Genomic DNA, 5,319 nt, shown 5'->3' on the forward strand with positions numbered 1-5,319 from the left:
GAACAGGAGTGATGTGATCCACTTTCTTAGTGTTAGTGAGGAACCAGAGTAAAGACTTCAGAACAGGAGCGATGTGATCCACTTTCTTAGTGTCAGTGAGGAACCAGAGTAAAGACCTCAGAACTGGACTGATCCACTTTCTTAGTGTTGGTGAGGAACCAGTGTAAAGACTTCAGAACTGGACTGATCCACTTTCTTAGTGTCAGTGAGGAACCAGAGTAAAGACTTCAGAACAGGAGTGATGTGATCCACTTTCTTAGTGTTAGTGAGGAACCAGAGTAAAGACTTCAGAACAAGAGTGATGTGATCCACTTTCTTAGTGTTAGTGAGGAACCAGAGTAAAGACTTCAGAACAGGAGGTGTGATCCACTTTCTTAGTGTCAGTGAGGAACCAGAGTAAAGACTTCAGAACTGGACTGATCCACTTTCTTAGTGTCAGTGAGGAACCAGTGTAAAGACTTCAAAACTGGACTGATCCACTTTCTTAGTGTTGGTGAGGAACCAGTGTAAATACCTCAGAACTGGACTGATCCACTTTCTTAGTGTCAGTGAGGAACCAGTGTAAAGACCTCAGAACTGGACTGATCCACTTTCTTAGTGTTAGTGAGGAACCAGTGTAAAGACTTCAGAACTGGACTGATCCACTTTCTTAGTGTTAGAGAGGAACCAGTGTAAAGACTTCAGAACAGGAGTGATGTGATCCACTTTCTTAGTGTTAGTGAGGAACCAGAGTAAAGACTTCAGAACAGGAGTGATGTGATCCACTTTCTTAGTGTCAGTGAGGAACCAGAGTAAAGACTTCAGAACAGGAGCGATGTGATCCACTTTCTTAGTGTCAGTGAGGAACCAGAGTAAAGACTTCAGAACAGGAGTGATGTGATCCACTTTCTTAGTGTCAGTGAGGAACCAGAGTAAAGACTTCAGAACAGGAGTGATGTGATCCACTTTCTTAGTGTTAGTGAGGAACCAGAGTAAAGACTTCAGAACAGGAGTGATGTGATCCACTTTCTTAGTGTTAGAGAGGACTCGAGCAGCGGTGTTCTGAATCAGCTGCAGCTTTCTAATAGATGTTTTAGTGAGACCTGTGAAGACACCATTGCAGTAGTCCAGTCTACTGAAGATAAAAGCATGGACACGTTTTTCCAAATCCTGCTGTGACATTAGTCTTTTAGTCCTAGATATATTCTTTAGGTGATAGTAGGCTGATTTAGTAACTGTTTTAATGTGACTGTTGAAACCAATAACAAATTTAACCCGCTGACAAGAGAGCCCACCTCCGAAGATCGTGACTGGCTGAGGGACAGACTTGGGGGCAGGTTCTCAGGAATTTCTTGGCTTCTCTCCCCCGAGCCAGAAGAGGAACACTACAGCTTGGAAACACTTACTGTTCCTGAAATTATCAAATCTGTTGGGCATCAGGGACCTGAGGCAATTGTGGCAAGCATGGCATTGTCTGAAGAGCAACAGAGGGCAATTCAGGTGGCTACCACTGGTCAGCGAACCAACCCAAACTGGCATTTGTTCAGGAAAGGAAGGTTGACTGCCAGCAACTTTGGAGCTGTCCTGAGGTCAAAGCGTGTGACTGCTTCCCTTATTGCCAGGGTGCTAGGGCAACAACAGGCCCTTGATGGTGTTTTGTCTGTACAGTGGGGGACTATGAATGAATGTGAGGGCGTCAGGGCATTCACCACTGCAACCAGATGAAGGTCCAAGAGTCAGATTTGTGGCTCTCCCTATCAGGATTGTTGGGGGCATCTCCAGATGGTCTGGTAGGGTAATCCGCTGTGCTGGAGGTAAAGTGTCCCTACGGAGCCAGGGAAATGACAATTAGTGAAGCATTGCAAATCAAGGGCTTCTGTGTCAGTAAGGAAGAGAAACATTCAGCCTGCGTGAGGAACTCCTTACTGGCACCAAGTGCAAGGTCAGCTTCACCTCACTGCAAGAGAGACTTGCTACTTTGTGGTCTGGACTACGAAAGACAGTGTCATCATTCCGATAGCCCGAGATGACAATTGGCAGCCTAACCTGTTGGCTCTTGAGGACTTTTTCAAGGCCCACATGCTTCCAAAGCTGGCACTGCCGGAATAATCACCTTTGTCACTGTTGTGGTTATTTTCTGAAAAAGACAGAAAAACAAAAAGGCATATTAATTTACTTGTTCTGAGTTCAGAGAGCACTGCTGTTAAAATTAAAAAAAATCTTTTAGAGAAAACTCAGCTTCAGGATGTTATGGTTCCCCTTTGAAGATCTTTCTTGTAGCTGCTGCGATCCTTGTTTGAGTCGTTCATATGTTCGATGAAAAAGATCATAAATCTATCATTTTCAAATATAGTAATTTTAAGAAATTGTAGAATAGTTTTTAAATGTTAATTTACTCTACCTTTGCTAATGTTGTGGTTGTTAGAGTGTTAGGTTTCTGACTACAGAGAATAACATATTTACAAAATAATATTTCTTAATAAAAAAAGGCAGTCCATGCAGAAAACTATTGTGGTTTCTTGATTCAAGCCTGCCTCTGAATCCAAATCACAAACCATTCTTTGGAGTAACGTTTTTGATAGAGAAAGACAGAAAAACAAACATGAGCCTACCCCGAGAGGCCAGACTTTTCAAGGTAAAAAGACAGTTTAAAGATTTATATTGCAGATATTATCAGCACATCTGAGTCAATTAATATGTGTATTAAACAGAACCTAAATAAAAGAAATACAATGCACCCAGTTTAAAGACATTGTTTGAGTTTAATGATGAACTCAAAATGTAAAACCAAAGTATGAAACATGTTTCTGGATTGATTAAAAAGCAGAATCTAAATAAAAGAATAAAATGCACCCCAATGAAAAGACAGTTTGAGTGTAATGATGAACTCAAAATGTAAAACAAAGTATAATAATAATACATTTTATTTATATAGCGCTTTCTACAACTCAAAGACGCTTTACAGTATGAGGGAGGGCAGACAAACAAGGACAGGCAAACAAATAAATATAGTAAAATAAAATAAACAGAAAAGTCAGTCAAGAGGAAGTTGATTGAGAGGGGGGGAGAGGGGCTTACAGATTGGAAAAGATGTGTATGAAACATATGTGTTTACATGTGAAAAGACACTATTTTTCTCCCACCTCTTTTATGAGAGGACGTTGGAAGTTCACTAGTGCGCAACATACCTGCACCAGTTTATCTGCGAAGGGCCTCAGGTGAGATGGAATGAACTTTAGGATCCTAAATTCTTTCAAACGAGCATTTGCTCTCTCGACGTGAATCCTATTTTGTGCGATAAGCTTTGTAGCCTGTGCTTCGCTGTGTGTCAGTTGGCCATGACAGAGGAATGGGGAATGTTGACAGTGACTCCTTCAGGAAGAATGTTCTGGATTAAGAATCCCTTGTCAGCCAATATCAGATCTCCAGGTTTGAAATGCTGAAGAACACCAGAATCCCGTACTATCTCTTTGTCACTTGTTGATCCTGGGTATAGTTTGCTGCAGTATGTGATCACAGCATTTGGTGCTACCCCGAGCAGTAGTTTGAAGGAGTGCATGCCACCGGTAAGCAGAGTAGGTCTCTTTCTGGATTATCCATTTTGCTTGGGGATATAGCAATTTTGATGTCCGTACAACTCCACTATCTCATTCTGCAGTTTTGGATGTGCCGAAATGAAGAAGGCAAGCTGGTTTTATTTTTCTCTCCCGGCTGGGAACAGTAACTCCTCATTATGTCCTTTAAAAAGTAATTTGTGGAGAACCTTCTATAAATGTTACAATCACCATTTCTGACAGTGCTTTTCACACACAGTGAAAGAGTGCAGCCAGATGAAGGTGTGTGTATAATTATGACGCAGTTTCATGAGGGTCATGAAACTTGGTCTTCAAGACTCAGTGCTTGGGGAACCAACCTTCTGGGTATGGTAATGGAACCCTCAAAAACGAGGCAACATACTCACAAACAGCACTGAATGTGTCTTCTATCTGGCAATCCTGTCTCCATACGAGCCTTTTCACTCAGCTGAGAGGCAGAATACTTGTCACGGCAGTAACTCTGCTTTGCCTTGGACTCCTCTAGCTGGATCTCTAGCTGCATTATGTGTCTTTGCTGAGATTGAAGTTTTTCTTCTACCGTGGTTGCTTGCTCCTCGGCATTCTCAGATAGTGGTTGAGGATCTTCATTAGCAGCCGCGCTGTGTTGATGGACCTGCTTCCTCCTCCAGTCATTAGACACGCAGCTTCTTCCTCCATTCCATCAATTATCCCTCTCAGACAGTAGGAATGCTCTTCTACATTCTGTGCTTCAAATGAAACAGGCTTTTTCTCCTTTTGTAAAAGAAAATGACAGCTGCAGATGCGGGAACAGGCATTGGGCTTCCTGTCAGCTCGTCTGTTGGGAAGATATAAAATATTAGTTTTCATGGAAGTCACCAACGTCACATATAAGAGCATAAGACATACAATACAAGGCTAAAGCAAAACACCTAAATATAATAACCTTGCACTTTGAAGTCTCGTGAACATTTTCACTATTTTGACATTTTTATAGATCAAAATTGAACTAAAATAAATAAATGGGAGATTAATCCATACTGAAAATATGTGTCAGCTGCTACACTAATTATAATAGTTATATTTCTTAATTAAGATAATATATTACTTTATTGATCCCCATTTGGGAAAGTTCTTGTGTTGCAGCAGCATAAAAAGAAAAAGAAAATATAAGTTATTATATAATATCAAAAGTAGTGAGGGATGGAACAGAAATAATAAATTGAAATATAACTGTAAAATGTACATGTGATTTAGCGTCCAGAGAAGCTATGGAGAGCAGCAGAGTTTCTCTGCGCCAGCCAGAGGTTGATTTGTTATTATAGTTCAATATGTCAAAACTAGATTTCCCTGACTACAATCTTTAGTAACATGGTGAAACGTTATGCTGCATGTACTCGAATAATTAGACTTAATCATGATAAGCGCCACACAGGTTTTAAATAGGATGTATTCATTATCTTACTTATGTTGCGGTCTTTCAGCAGCGCCATCTCTAAACACCGCGATACAGTCACTACCCATCATTACCATTTCACCGTGACATCGGACAAAAATGTAACAGCTTACCTCATAGCACGAATCAGAACATCGCCTTTGGGAAAAACATTGCCGGGAAACGATAGAACGAGCACGTTCCATGCGAAGACCTGTGGCTGCAAACTCCGGAGCAAAGCACAAACATTGTGTAGCAACTAGTAGAGCCGCTTAGCTTAGCTAACGATAAGCTAACGAACACCGAACTGCCGAGTGAAATGTGAAACACTAGGTAAAGTAATAGATTCCT

This window comes from Notothenia coriiceps, unplaced genomic scaffold (genome assembly GCF_000735185.1).
Source record: "Notothenia coriiceps isolate Sejong01 unplaced genomic scaffold, NC01 NC01_scaffold00037250, whole genome shotgun sequence".
Classification (NCBI taxonomy): domain Eukaryota; kingdom Metazoa; phylum Chordata; class Actinopteri; order Perciformes; family Nototheniidae; genus Notothenia; species Notothenia coriiceps.